This window comes from Macaca thibetana, chromosome 5 (genome assembly GCF_024542745.1).
Source record: "Macaca thibetana thibetana isolate TM-01 chromosome 5, ASM2454274v1, whole genome shotgun sequence".
Taxonomy (NCBI): Eukaryota; Metazoa; Chordata; class Mammalia; order Primates; family Cercopithecidae; genus Macaca; species Macaca thibetana.
In genome coordinates, this window is record NC_065582.1 from 173,432,496 (window position 1) to 173,448,982 (window position 16,487).

The window sequence follows — 16,487 nt, forward strand, 5'->3', positions numbered from 1 at the left end:
GACCCTTGTCTCTATTTAATTAAAAAAGAGAATGGGATTAATGCCTTCATAAGAGACACAAGAGAGAATAATTCTTTCTGCCATGTGAAAATAGGCAAGAAGCTGACTGTGTACCAGGAAGAATGCCCTCACTGAATCCTGAATCTGTCAGTACCTTGATCTTGGACTTTAGTTACCAGAAGTTTGAGAAATAATGTTTGTGGTTTAGGCCATAGTCTATGTCATTTGTTATGGCAGCCCAAACAGAGGACTTATTGAGACATTTGCCTATCCTGTAGTTTTAATTCCTACAAAGAAAGATTTGATATTTGGAAACAGCTTTTCTAGAGTGAGCAAATTATTTGAGTAGAAAATTCCTAAGAGTGTGTACAATCTTTTCAATAACTGTTTTGCTGCATGGTCTATCATAACGGCTCCACTGCTTTGGTCAATTCCTGTGAAGGTAAGTTTAGGTCTGACAGTGTGTGTTTTGGCTTCCTGTGGTCTAAGAAAGCAACATGGACTATTAAGAACAGCAACACAGCTGCAGATTTTATGATATTGCATTGCAGTTTCAGCTCTGTCCCAGAGGTTTTGAGCAATACATTTCATTAAATGATCCCCTATTTTAGGTAAGAAAGAAGTGTCTACATTGGAATTTTATATGCATTGTTTCTTGCTCCTGTCTCTTATAAACTTCCTCTTCTACATTTTTGGGTTTGTTCTGAAATATAATTTTTTTTTTTTTTTTTGAGGAAGAGTGTATTAGGGAGAAAAGAAGTTCTTGGTAAAAACTACGGGTTTGCTAGTAATTTTGAGACCGGTCTCTTGGGCTATGATAGATAGCAGAGAAAAATTATAAAACTGAACTCAATACATGACTGTTTTTTGGTTCCTAGTTCTGCAATGCAGTGACTTAGAAAAAGAGACATTAATAAAGGTTTTCAAATATAGTCATGTGTTGTTTAACAACAGGTATGTTCTAAGAAATGTATTGTTAGACAGTTTCATTGTGTGAACATTATAGAGTATATATTAGGGTTCTCTAGAGGGATGGAACTAATAGGATAGATGTATATATGAAAGGGAGTTTATTAAGGAGAATTGACTCACATGATCACAAGGTAAAGTCCCACGATAGGCCATCTGCAAGTTGAAGTGCAAGGAAAGCAGTAGTGGATCAGTCCGAGTCCCAAAACCTCAAAAGTAGGGAAGCCGACAGTGCAGCCTTCAGTCTGGCTGAAGGCTGAGAGCCTCTGGCAAACCACCAGTGTAAGTCCAAAAGTCCAAAAGCCAAAGAACTTGGAGTTTCATGTTCAAGGGCAGGAAGCATCCAGCACAGGAGAAAGATGGAGGCTGGAAGACTCAGCAAATTTGCTTTATTCTAGCCATGCTGGCAGTTGATTAGAGCGCCCACCTAGATTGAGGGTGCGTCTGCCTCTCCCAGTCCACTGACTCGAATGTTAATCTCCTTTGGCAACACCCTTAGTGACAGACCCAGGAACAATACTTTGCATCCTTCACGCCAATCAAGTTGACATTGAATATTTACCATCACATAGAGTGTATTTAGACAAACCTATATGGTATGGCCAACTACACACCTAAGCTATATGGCACAGCCTATTGCTCCTAGGCTACAAACTTGTATAGCATGTTACCATACTGTAGGCAGTTATAACACAATAGTGAGTATTTATGTGTGTAAGCATAGAAAAGGTACAGTAAAAATATGTTATAAAAGCTCCATTACAATCTTATGGGACCACCATCATATATGTGGCCCATTGTTGATAGAAACATTGTTATGCAACACATGAATGTATGTGAAATATTGTATGACTCGATGTTTCCCAACTTATTTGAGGTCAGAAAAAGAGAAAATTACTTCAAATTTTACCATGGAGAATTTAGGTTAGGTATTATTTCCTGACTACAAGGGTTGTTAAATCAATACCTACATACATTACCAAGAGAATTATCTTTTCCAAAGGTCTTAAAAAATGTAGTACATTTTTTTTTCTCTGTAATTGTTTAGGAAGCAGTGCTTCCTGAAAGACCAAACCAAGATTTCTGCATTATGTGGCTTTGCACACTGGATGAGCATTTAATAAGTTCAAGCTTAATTTAAAACCATGATGACACAGGTGTGAATGTCATTTCTCTGAGGAGTTAAAAATACAGGCATTATCATATGCTCTGGAAAATAGTGTTACATATCATGAAATGTTATGGCTTGGTTAGAAATTGTAGTTTGCTTTTAAAAACCTTTAGTTAAATTTTGCTCATCTGTTTTGCAAATGATTCTTTTTAATTGAGCGAATCAGATGCTTTTCATTTCATTGAAAATCCCCCTTTGACAAATCATGTTTTGATGAGCTTAAGTTCTATTTCTGGGTTCAGCTTCTCATTTTAGTTGTCATACAAAGCGTTGGCTTATATTATGGTTAAGTATGTGCTTTATAAAGGAGGCTTCACATTACCTTATGAGAAATTATAGAGTGTCTGTGGGAGACGGGTTATAATTTGTTTTAATTTTTTTCAGGATATAATCTAACTACCACTTGGGATAATGGTGTAGTGATGCATAATTATATACATTATGTTATGTGTATGCTGTCCTGTGAGGCATCCACTGTTGGTCACTGTCAAAGACAGGCTGTTAGAGTAGATGGGCTATTGGACTGGACTGGTGGTGGCATGCCCAGGTTTTAAAAACAAATATTTGTACAAGTTATTTGAATTTATGCAAGAAATTGATGCAATGTTATGTTGGAGATTTAATAGCATAAAAGACAAGACTTTTTTTTTTTTTTTTTTTTTTTAAACTTTTGGCATAGCTATAACCCCTTTTTTGTATGTATTTATAATATACTCTTTCAGAATGAGATTATATATCAGTATATGCAGTCACACAGAATGTTATATATGTAAGATAAAGAGATTATAGATAAATATTTTCCTGAATATTATTTACTACATAATCTGTCACTGACCCAATTTCATGTGATCATGTAATGAAAGATCCTTCTGCAGTTAAACCTATTAGGGCTTTAACCCTAAGTCTCCTGAATATATTATGATTTCTATTTCCAAATTAATGTTATGTTGGTATGGTATAGTAGTATGTACTTATTTTCTTTTGTGGGGGATATAATTATATTAAAAAGCAATACAATTAACAAAGATTTTTCACACTGGTTAAAAGCAAAGCAAGAGATGTGATGGGAAGACATGTGAAGCTGGATTATTATCCTCATTACATAAACATAGTCATCTTCTTCCTAAATGTGGTTTTAAAATTTATCATTGTGTACCTTTCTTTACAACTTAGATAGAATGCCTATGTTGAAAAGAAATGTGTAGGCTGTGGAGATACTGGTAGCAGTAGCCAGCTTTTAGTTAGTAGAAGGAGGGAGAGAAAAAGAGAGGGTGAATACACATCTCCATACACGTTACAAGATTATTTGCTTTTTATTAAAATACATTAAACCTTCAGAAATTCGGGCTGAGGATAGAGGATATTCTGATACAAAGATGAATTATGGACTCATTTTTATGAAAAGTTAAATTTTATGGTTAAATATCCAGAGTAACTAGAGTAGGTTAATGAAATGGCAAATAGAGGAAGAGGCTTCTTTTAATGAAGTGAAAGAACGATTGGCAACTAGTACATTATGTCAATATATAATTCTTAAAAATTAACATTTATTAAAATGAAGTTTTCTGTGTTCCGTTTTTAAAGGCTATCAGATGCTAATTAGTGTTGTTTTACTGTTTAAGTATTAAATGAAATATTGAGGTCATAGAGCTTTGGATTTAGACAGACTTTGCTTACAAGCCCATTTTCTTCACAGAAGAGCAGTGTGACATCATACAAGTTACTTTACGTCTTTATGCCTCAGTTTCCCGCATCTGGAAATCAGGGTAATAGTTTATGTTGGATAAAGTTGATTTAAAGATTAAATGAGATAATGTGTGAAAAGCACTGCGCTTGTGGTCTTTTGCATAGTAAGTGCCCAGTAACTATGAATTAGTTTATTAATCATAATGGCCTTTTAAAAGTACTGAGCATAGATAGCTTCAACTTGATTTATCACAAATTGCAAATTAGTAGAGCTAAAATTCATGTTCTGTGAAACTTTCCTGGAGAAAATGTTTATTAGAGAATTTCCTTATTACCATCTTATTTCTGTTCTCCCCTACCCCACCCCACCAGAGATTGATAGTTCTTATATTATGTGTTGGGTAGGGCCATTCTTTCATTGAACATTTTTGAGGGTCTGCTATGTGTATTAAGCTAGCCGTTGTTAATTTGCTGAAAGGTTGAGACAAAGAAAGTCTTTAAGGAGTGATGGGAACCTGCCAACTAGATCTTAATCTTATTCTCTGCCATCTTCAAATTAAAAAAAAATGTCTTTGTTTTGCTCTATCTGGTTGTTGAGATTAATAAATACACTTATGGACTTTAGCAAGAGAGCTTTAGCAAGATGACTGAATAGAGAACCTGGCACTTGGTGAATGGAAGCCCAGAAGGGCAGTGTGGAGACACCCAGCCTCTGCAGCTCCGTCTCCCCTTTCCAGGTCAGATTGGTCCACAAACAGGAGAGACTTCCCCTTGTGGGGAAAAGGTAAGCAGAAGATTCCTACTAGTCCCCGTTGCTACCACAAACATCTACATTCCTTACTACGGGAGAATCCCACAGTTCTTGCAAACCCTGACTCTAATTTGGAGAGCTCCTAGGAATTCACACAACTGCCTTGCTCCAGATTAGGAGTACAAGGTGTGCATTCCTCACTCCCCACCCACCCCTTGTGAGTCAAGCTGCTGCAGCATGGTGCCATCTTGAGACCAGAGCCATCTCTGGAGTGTGCACTCTTCTGGGTATCATTAGCCTTTGGACCTCTCCAGCACTGGGACTCCATCTTCATTCCACCAAGTCCAGATGGGTGGCTGAACACCACAGCTTCAGCTGCTCAGAGCCTGGGCCCATGATTGGCTGTGACTGTGGTCCTGCGCAGCAGGGAAACCAATCTCTACTGCCCACACTCAAACAAGAGGAAAAGTCCGGCAGTCCTCCCAGGGCAAACCTGCCCTTGAGCCAGACAAACTGCTGTGTACCCTCCCCTGAGCAGGAGAGATCCTTGAACCACTGAGGGGCTTACACACCCTCAGGCTGGTAGAGTGGCTGTGTGTCTGTGCCCAGGGCCTGAGAAACAGCCCATTGGGTGACTTCTGGCAGACACAGTCCCAGGCTGACCGAACATTTGTGTGTCTGCATCCTCTGTCTGAGAAACAGCCCCATAGGCTGCCCATGGCAAATATATCCCCAGGCTGACCTAGCAGCTGTGCATCCTTGTCTTAGGTCTGAGAAACAGCCCCATAGGCTGCCCCTACCAAATACCCTCCCAGGCTAGCCATCGATATTCTGGGTCTGAGAAACAACCCTGCAGACCACCTCTGGCAGAAATGCCCCTAGGCCAGCCGAGCAGCTGTGTGCACCTGTTCCAGGCCTGAGAAATAGCCCTGTGGGCTGCCTCCAGCAGACACACACCCAGGCCAGCTGAGAAGCTGTGTAGCCATGTACTAGACCTTAGAAACAGCCCTTGGCAGGCACTCCCTCAGGCTGGCCTAGCAGCTGTGCACCTGTGCCCCCAGCCAGAATAACAGGCTGCAAACCAGACCCTAAATTGGACAAGTTACCATATGCATGCATGCACCCTGACCTGAGAAAGAGCCCAGCAAGCCCACCCATGGCAAAGTTGTACCGTCACTGCCACATACTCTCTCAGCCTTGACCACTGAGCCACTTATAAATGTCATGAGTGTGGATTACAACTGAAGAAACTGCATAGACAAACACTACTGTGTCCAACCAGAAACACACCCAGTGCACCTTCACTGAACTGACACCCAGGGCCCATCTTTATAAGTCTCTTATCATACTCCCTAGAATTAGAAGAGGTGATTCTTCTACCAGATGCCTAGAAATCAGCATAGGGACACATTAAACATGAAAAAGCAAGGAAATGACACCTTTAAAGGAATATAATGGTACTCTAGTAACAGACTTTAATCATAAGAAAATATACAAAACACCAGAAGTGGAATTCAGAATAATAATATTAAGGAAAGTCAGTGAGATACAAGAGAATATAGATAGAAAATTCAACAAAATCAGGAAAATAATTCATTATATGAATGAGGAATTCAACAGAGAGATGGATATAACCAAGAACCAATCAGAAATCTTAGAGCTGAAGAATTTAATTAATGAAATAAAAAATACTATCAGAAGGTCCAACAACAGATTCAGACCAAGGAGAAAAAAGAATTCTGCAACTTGAAGACAAGCTTTTTGAAATAACACAGACAAAAATAAATAAATAAAAAAGGAAAAAAAAATGAGGAAAACCTATAGGGGCAAAATAATATAGGATTATTAAGTGAACAAATAATTATATTATGGAAGTTCCAGAAGGAAAGAGAAGGGAAAAGTTGTAGGAAACTTATTTATTGAAAGAATAGCTGAAATCTTCTTAATCTTGAAAGACAGATGAACATCCACATCTAGGAAACTCAAAGAACCCAAAGTAGATTTAACCCAAAGAGGTCCTCTTCAAGGCGCATTATAGCCAAATTGTCAGAAGTCAAAGAGAATTCTAAAAACAGCAAAGAATAGTGTCAAGTCACATATAAGGGAATTGCTAGTGGACTAACTGTGGATTTTTCAGCAGAAACCTTACAGACCAGGAGAGAATAGAGTTACCTATTGAAAGTTCTGAAAGAAAAAAAAAAAAGCCTGTCAGCCAAGAATATTAGAATATTATACCCAGCAAAGCTATCCTTTTTAGACAAGCAATAACTGAGAGAATTCATCATCACTGGACTGGCCTTACAAAAAATGTTCAAGGTACTCTTACATCTGAAAGTTCAAAGACAGTAACCACCATCATGAGAATATGTGAAACTATAAAACTTGCTGCTAGAGCCAATACACAGAGGAAAAAGAGAAAGAAAGAAATTTTATTACAACAGAAAATCATTCAACTATAAGAATAAGCCACAAGGAAGTAAGGAACAAAGGGTATACAGAACAACCAGAAAGCAGTCAATAAAATGACAGGTATAAGTCTTCACCTGTAAATAATAACTTTGAATTTAAACTCATTATGTTTCTCATTTAAAAGATAGACTTATTTAATATGTTAAGACAAATAAACAAAACAAGACCCAACTATATGCTGCCTACCAGAAACTTAAAGATACACATAGACTGAAAGTGAAAGGATGGAAAAAGATACTCCATGCAAACAGAAACCAAAAGCAATCAGGAGTAGCTATACATAAATCAGACAAAACAGACTTCAAGTCAAAAGCCGCACAAACAGGCAAAGGAGGACATCATATAGTAATAAAAGGATCAATTCAGCAAGAGAACATAGCAATTGTAAATATATACATACTTGATATTGGAACACTCAAATATATAAAGCAAATATTATTAAATCTAAAGGTAGAGATAGACTCCAATACAGTAATAGTAGTTGACTTCAGCACCCTACTCTCAGCATTGGAAAGATCACCTAAACAGAAAACCAACAAAGAAACATTGGATTTAAACTGCATGATAGACCAAACTGCACCTAACAGACATTTACAGAACATTTCACCTACCCAACAACTACATAATAAACCTTTTCATCAGCACTGGGAACTTTCTCAAGGATTGAGCCATGTATTAGGGTATAAAATAAGTGTCCAAAAATTTAAAAACTTTGAAATCATATCAAGTATCTTATCTGACTATATGGAATAAAACTAGAAATCAATAGTAGATGAACATTCAAAACTATACAAATAACTGGAAATTGAACAGTATTCTGAATGACCAGTGGGTGAAGGAATAAATTAAAAAGGAAATTTAAAAAATTCTTGAAAGAAATGAAAGTAGAAACACAACATACAAAAAGTTATGGGACACAGCAAAAGCAATACTAAGAGGCAAGTGTATATTAATAAATGCCTACATCAAAAAGCTGGAAGGATTTCAAATAAACTGCAGTGAATCTCAAGGAAATAGAATGCAAGGACAAACCAAACCCAAAACTAGTAGAAGGAAAGAAATAATAAAGATCAAAGCAGATGTAAATGAAACTGATAGTAAAAAAACAAGAAGTTCAACAAAAGAAAAAGTTTTTTTTTTTAAAGATATAATCAACAAACTATTAGATAGACTAAGATAAAAGGGAAGTCTCAAATAAATAAAATCAGAAATGAAAAAGGAGATGTCACAATAGATACCATAGGACTAAAAAGGATCATTAAAGACTCCAGTGAACAACTATACACAGTTTTGAGCTTAATAAAGAAATCAAGCAAGTAAGCTGAAGATCTGCTGCTAGAGTCGAAAACATACTACAAAGCAGTAGTAAGCAAAGTGGCACAGTACTGGCATTAAAACAGACATATAGACCAACGAAATGGAATAGAGAATACAGAAATAGATTCACATATTCACAGCGAATTGACTTTTAACAAATGTTCAAGAACACTCAGTGGGGAAAGGACACTCTCTTCAATAAATGGTGCTGGGAAAATTGGATATCCATATGTGAAATAACAAGAATAGACCTTCACCCCTCACCCTATACAAACACAATAAATATAAAATCAACTAAAAATGTATCAAAAACCTAAATGCAAGATGTGAAACTAAAACTACTAGAGGAAACAAAGAGAAAACACTTCAGGATATTTGTCTGGGAAAAGATTTTATGAGTAAGATCCCACCAGCATAGGCAACAAAAGCAAAAGTAAGCAAGTGGGATTATTGCAAATTTAAAAACTTCTGAATGACAAAGGAAACAACCAACTGAGTGAAAAAGTAATCTACAAATTGGGAAAAAAATTTGTGAACTACTCATCCAACAGGGGATTAATAACCAAATTATACAAGGAATGCAGACATCTCAACAACAAAAAACGAAAACAAAACAAAGACAAACAAAAAAACCACCCCAAAAACCTAATCCAATTTAAAAAATGGGCAAATGATCTGAACAGACATTTCTCAAAAGAAGACATAGAAATGATCAACAAATACATGAAAAAAAATGTTCCTACATCACTAATCATCAGGGAAATACAAATCAAAACCACAATCAGGTATCATCTAACCCCAGTTAGGATGGCTCTTACCAAAAATACAAAAGAAATAACAAATGCTGATGAGAATGTAAAGGAAAAGAACTCTTTATACGCTGTTAGTGGGAATGTAAGCAGTATGGATGTTCTTCCAAAAACTACAAATAGAACTACTGTATGGTTCCGCAATCCCACTGCTGATTATTTATCCAAAGGAAAGGAAATCAGTGTATCGAAGAGACATCTGTACCCCCATTTTTATTTCAGCACTATTAATAATATGGAATCAACCTAGATTTTCAACAGCAGATGAATGGATAAAGAAATGTGGTATATTTGCAAAATGGAATACTTTTCAGCCATAAAAAAGAATGCAGGCCGGGCGCCGTGGCTCACGCCTGTAATCCCAGCACTTTGGGAGGCTGAAGCGGGCGGATCACAAGGTCAGGAGATCGAGACCACGGTGAAACCCCGTCTCTACTAAAAATACAAAAAATTAGCCGGGCGCGGTAGCGGGCTCCTGTAGTCCCAGCTACTCAGGAGGCTGAGGCAGGAGAATGGCGTGAACCCGGGAGGCGGAGCTTGCTGTGAGCCGAGATTGCGCCACTGCCCTCCAGCCTGGGCGACAGAGCTAGACTCTGCCTCAAAAAAAAAAAAAAAAAAAAAAAAAAAAAAAAAAGAATGCAATCCTGTCATTTGTGGCAACAGGAATGGAGCTGGAGGACATTATGTTAAGTGAAGTAAGTCAGGCACAGAGTGTTAAACACCACATGTTCTCACTTACATATGGAAGCTAAAAATAGTTGATCTTATAGAAGTCACAAATATATCATACTAGAGGCTGGGGAGGGTAGGGGAAAGTAAGGGTTAGGAAGAGATTTGTTAAAGGATACAAAATTATAGCTAGATAAGAGTAATAAGCTCTAGTGTTCTAGACCACTGTAGGAAGACTATACTTAACAATAATATATTGTATGATTTCAAGTAGTTAGAAGGAGGATATTGTGGGAGGCCAAGGTGGGCGGATCACAAGGTCAGGAGATCGAGACCATCCTGGCTAACACAGTGAAAGCCCATCTCTACTAAAAAGAAATACAAAAAATTAGCTGGCGTGGTGGCAGGCACCTGTAGCCCCAGCTACTCAGGAGGCTGAGGCAGGAGAATGGCGTGAACCTGGGAGGCGGAGCTTACGGTGAGCTGAGATCGCGCCACTGCACACTCCAGCCTGGGCGACAGAGGGAGACTCCGTCTCAAAAAAAAAAAAAAAAAAAAAGGCAGGGGGATATTGATTGTTTCTAACACAAAGAAATGATAAATGTTTGAGATGATGGATATGCTAATTACACTGATCTGATCAGTATACATTATATATAGAGAGCAACATCACCATTAATATGTACAATTATTATTCCTCAATTTAAAATATTGGAAAAAAATAAATACAGTTATGTTCAAATCTCCATCGAAGGCCATGATTTTATTTTAGTGAGGTAAAAAGTAAATTTCTGGTAGGTAAATTTCACAATGGGTAAGAGGGTTAGTTATTGATTTATTCTGTGCATATCACAGAAGTTTGGCTGAAATTTAACAATCTCTTGAACTCTATGTGGTGTGAGATGTCTGAAAAGCTACAGATCCAGCCACATAAGCACCCAAAAACAGTTATATTTTCATATTAGACAACTTCTGCAAGGCAGGGAGCCAGATCTACCAGGCCTAATACCAGGCTTGCTGGCTTTGGCCTTCTTGCTCTTCCAGCATTGGGGCACTCTCACTTGATAAGAGCCTACACTGTAGAGCCTAGAGATTTTTTTAATTTATGTCCACCTAAGGGCTTATCGTAGGTAAACCTGGCCATGGCCTAATGTACACTATTACCTCTCATATAAACCACAGTACTAGCTTCCTAAGTGGTCTTCCTGCTCCTAGGTTTGCTTTCCTACAGTTCTGTTCCCAAATTGCAGTTCAAATTATAAGACTTTTCTGCTTAAGACTCTTTGGTTGGATTACATCAGATGAAATCCAAACTCCTTACCCAAATTTACCAATGTTAGGGGATTGAGCCCTTACCTACTACTCAGACTTCATCTTCCACATGCTTCTTTGTCCACTATAAGTGCAAGGCATGTTTATTTCTTTTTTTTCTGTTCCCAAAACATTCCAAGTTCATTTGTATCATACTTAGAATTTCTTATGCTTGAAATGATTTTCCCTGTTGTCTTTGCTTTTGGCTAGCTCAATTTTGTCATTCACATCTCACCTTCAGTATCATTTTTTTAAAGTTTCCTTTTCAAGGAGCCATCCAGTCTTCCTGTTTGTCAAGCCATAAAGTTTCAGTTATCTGCATATTCTTATTGTCATCCGATATATTGCTTCTTGTCTGTATTTCACCACTAAAATCTAAACTCAGAAAGCTAAGGACCTCATCACTTACAACAGTGCTTGAACTAATACCGAATGAATGAATAAAAGCCTTTTCATGAATACTGTTGGAATTATAAGTGTTTTTGGCCCTGGCTGTGTTATTCAGGGAAAATGATTTTTTTTTTAATGAGGAAAATACATATGTAGATATAGGGAATCCATTAGATGGCCTTCAGGGCCAAGTGGCCTATTGAATTCCACCCTGATGAGTAATGTCAGAGGCAGTGTCTTGGGAAATACGTCATAGTTTTATACTAGATCATCTTTGAAATAAAATTTCACAGATTTTATGTTATAATTTCAGGTTAAATAAATATGAAAGATTTAGGAAGTTTGCTTCTTAAATCCTAACTTGTGGCTTTTACATATATGTTAGGAATCTAAGCTTTTGACTTTTTATTTACGATTTTTTTGTGTTTAATTAAAAAAATCATAATCTGTAATGAATTACAGTTTTAATTTTTCTTTCAGTGTTTCAGGCAAGGGTATAATTGTAATGAAATGGAAATTCAGGAATATTAACTTTTTAAAAAGATTAATTTTAAGTTCAATGTTTTATAACCACATGGCATTTTAATTTGTCATTTTGTTATTTTCTATCTTTAATCCATTATGCCTTTATACTATCTGATCCATCAGCTAGTTTCTCCCCTGACTAGCTAACATTCTCAGTTGGATAGATTATAAACAGAATTAACAGGGGTTGCATAGAAGCTGCCCTCTTCCTGATTTATAGCTTTTTAGTTAGTGGAGGGGTGGTGGTTATCGGTAACTTGTATTAGGGGTGGGAATTATCATGCTCCAGTATAGAGTGGATGGATGAATGATTTCTGCTCTTAAAGATGTTAACCAGATCCTTTTGCAAATAAAGACTAATAACTCAGATTTTTAAACAATCTTCATGACAGATGAGGGCATAGAGAAGAGTGCATCAACACTAATTAAGAATGTTGAGTGTATATTCTTCTTAACAGTGATTGATAGTTCTTGGAGTACTATCTCTGTCCAGGAAGTGATGTTTTACATTGGAAAGTTTAAAGGTTACATTTTAATGTACCCTATAAGTTGTGTTCCCTGAACTCAATGAAAACGTATTAGTAAAATAAGTAAACTTCAAGTTGAAAATTTTACTTATGGTCTCAATACAATTATCAGTAGGCTTTTAAAACAGACTTTTTTCCTCAGTAATAGGGAAGTATAAGAAATGGTTATATGTCCAGTTTGAACACCATTGAAATTTATATAAAATTACTTGCCTATACTGTGACTCTTTTGAGTCTTCAAAAATTCTTTATCTGTAAAACAGACATGTGAAACTATTAAATTGGTAATATTTAATTTATTTTGAAGGATTCATATCAACTTATGTAAAATTTATCACCTACAGTATTCTACCAAAGTGAACAAGTCATTGTTACCAATTTGTTTAAGAGAGCTTCTAATTTATGAAGCATAAACAAAAACTCTTTTGGGGATTTGAGAAGTTCATTCTCTTTACACATTTTAAGCTAAAACATTCTGCCTTTTCACCATTTCTTTTACTACTTTGCTTCTTTTTTGTTCCAGATAATACTAATTCCGAAGTATCAGAACCAAGTGTCTTTTTCAGATGGAGCCAATATTTCTGTCTCTATTGCTGCTGCTACTGCAACTTTTTTTTTTTAACTTGTCTTCACATGTAAATTTTTCAAATAGAACTGTGATCATTTACTTCCTGGAACATACTGAGATCATTCTATGTATTGAAAGAGAAAGTATTTTGTTGTATTTACTTAAAGCTGTTCCCTCACATGATACTTCACACTCCTGTTGTATTTTAAGGACATGTTGATAGCATTTCAAGTTTAATTGGCTGAGTAGTATCTCCAAATCAAATGCATAAGCTTGCCTTCAGACTGTTGTTGTTACTGACAACTATTGGGGAATAAAATATCAAATGAGTGCTGTTTCATAATATCAATCAAAAACTGTTTTTCATCTGACAGTTGTTGTAGTGATTTTATTTTGTTATTTCATAGTTACTTTTTTGGATAGCCTACCCCAAACCATTTGACAGTACTATAATTTACTTTGCCTGAGCAGTATTATGGTTTTTGTGGTTATGTTTTCATTGGTTTTGGAGGAGTTGTATAAGCATTTTGATCATAACAATTTGTTTATATGATATCACTCCACCTTTTTGTCACAATAGAGAAGATTTATTAAATGCTAATGAAAGCATAATTCATCTTATTTGTTTTCTTTTAGGATGAATCTTTGATTTTAAATTTTAGAAGAAATTATTAAATGTTAATATCAAATAAAGAACACAGAGCTATAGAAACATTTCTTTGTGAAAAAGGAATTTGGAAAATTTTATTAATATAATTTAAACTCCTTTAATAATGTATTTTAGTCTGTATTTGCAGTGGTTGTGGAAAAAAGCCAAAATAGTTTAAAGGAACACTAGACTGGGTATCAGAAAACTTTAGATATTTTTCTAGGTGCTGTAATTTTATCTAGTTACAGGAGCTTGAACAATTTCCTTAACCACTTACGGTCATCCTCTTACATAAAATGAGAGGATAGTACTGAGTAATACCTAAGCATCTTTGACCCCTAAAATTTGATGACCCAAGCTATGTTTAGTTTTAAGGTTGCTTAATTGAACATGGTTATTGCCAGACAGTTTTAAGAGCATTTGATTTTAACTTCATTTGTAGTTTAAACCTTGTCTTCTTAGTTTTTGCATCGCTTCATGTGGGAAGTGCACGGAGCCGGGATCCTCTTCCCCCAGCCTAGGGAAGCGGTGAGGTCCTGTGCTACCTACCCTGGGTGCTACGCTTTTCCCATGGATTTTTACAATCCACAGATCAGGAGATTACCTTGTGAGCCTACACCACCAGGGCCCCGGGTTTTAAGCACAAAACTGGGTGGCTGTTTGGACAGGCACTGAGCTGCAGGAGTTTTTTCATACTCCTGTGGCATCTGGAACTCCAGTGAGACAGGAAAACTGTCCACTCCTCTGGAAAGGGGGTTGAAGCCAGGGAGCCAAGCGATCTTGCTCAGTGGGTCCCACTCCCACAGAGCCCCGCAAACTAAGAACCACTGACTTGAAATTCCCACTGCCAGCACAGCAGTCTGGAGTCTGCCTGGGAGGACCAAGTTTGGTTGAGGGAGGGGCTGTCGCCATTACTGTGGCTTTAGTAGGCGGTTTTCCCGTCAGTGCTAAGGAGACTCGAAGGTTTGGACTGGACAGAATTCACCACAGCCAGCAAAGTGACTGTGGCCAGACTGCTTCTCTTAATTCCTCCTTACTGGGCAAGGCATCACTGCAGGAAATCCAGCAGCTCCATTCAGGGGCTTTCAGATAGAACTCTCATCTCCCTTGGATAGAGCACCTGGGGGGAGAGGAGGCTGCAGACTCAGGTTCAGGGGACTTAATCTTTCCTGCCTGCTGGCCCTGAAGAGAGTGGCTGATCCTGACAAGGGAGATTCTCCCAGCACAGCGCACCAGCTCTGCTAAGGAACAGACTGCTCCCTCAGGCAGGTCCCTGACCCTGTGCCTCCTGACTGGGAGAGACCTCCCAGGTGTTTGAGGGGTTGACAAACACCTCATACAGGAGCGCTCCAGCTGGAATCAGGTCAGTGTCCCTTTGGGATGAAGCTTCTAGAAGAAGGAATAGGTAGCAACCTGATGTTCTGCAGCCTCCACTGGTGATACCCAGGCGAACAGGGCCTTGAGTAGACCCTCAGCAAACTGCAGAAGACCTGCAGAAGAGGGGCCTGTTAGAAGAAAAACAAGTGGAAAGCAACAATAACAACAATATCAACAAAAAGCCCCCACAAAAACCTCATCCACGGGTCAACAGCCTCAAAGAGCAAAGGTAGATAAATCCAGGAAGATGAGGAAAAACCAATGCAGAAATGCTGAAATTCCAGAAGCCAGAATGCCTCTTTTCCTCCAAATGATCGCAGTACTTCTCCAGGGCACAGAATGGAACTAAAGCTGAGATGGATGAACTGACAGAAGTAGGGTTCAGAAAATGGGTAATAATGAACTTCGCTGAGCTATAATCCAATGCAAAGAAGCTAAGAACATTGATAAAAGGTTACGGGAGCTGCTGACTAGAATAACCAGTTTAGATAGGAATATAAATGACCTGATAGAGCTGAAAAACACAGCATGAGAACTTCCTGAAGCATACACAAGTATCAATAGCTGAATTGATCAGGCAGAAGAAAGGATATCAGAGTTTGAAGACCATCTTGCAGAAATAAGGCATGCAGACAAGATTACAGAAAAAAGAATGAAAAGGAATGCACAAAACCTGCAAGAAATATGGTACTATGTATAAAGACTGAACCAACGATTGATAGGATTACCTGAAAGAGATGGGGAGAATGGAACCAAATTGGAAAACACACTTCAGGATATTATCCAGGAGACCTTCCCCACCTGGCAAGACAGGCCGACATTCGAATTGAGGAAATACAGAGAACACCACTAAGATACTCCACAAGAAGATCAACCCTAAAACACATAAGTTGTGGTCTAGAGATAAAAGTTGGGAAATCAACAGCAGGTTGATGATATTTAGAGCCAGTGCGACTGGATGACCTTTACCAAAGGAGTGAGTTTAAAAAGAGATGAGGTCTAAAGATTAAGCTTTGAGTTACACCCATGTCTTGTTAAAACCACAATTAAATATCACCACACACTTCTTAGATGGCTGTTATCAAAAAGACAAAAGGTAAGTATTGGCAAGAATGTGAAGGAAAAGGAACCCTTGTATACTGTTGGAAATGTAAGTTAGCACAACCATTATGGGAAATAGTGTGGAGGTTCCTCAAAAAATATGGTCCAGCAATTCTAGTTCTAGTTATATATTTGAAGGAAATGAAATCAGTATGTTGAAGAGAATCTTTACTCCCAAGCTCATTGCCGCGTTATTCA

At 37.5% G+C, this 16,487-nt stretch overlaps 1 protein-coding gene across 3 annotated transcripts in view; it reads left to right on the plus strand.

Annotated features, from left to right (window-relative positions):
- Positions 1 to 16,487, plus strand: part of RAB28 (RAB28, member RAS oncogene family) — a 140,626-nt gene that overhangs the window by 27,314 nt on the left and 96,825 nt on the right. The gene's annotated exons all lie outside the window — the stretch shown is intronic.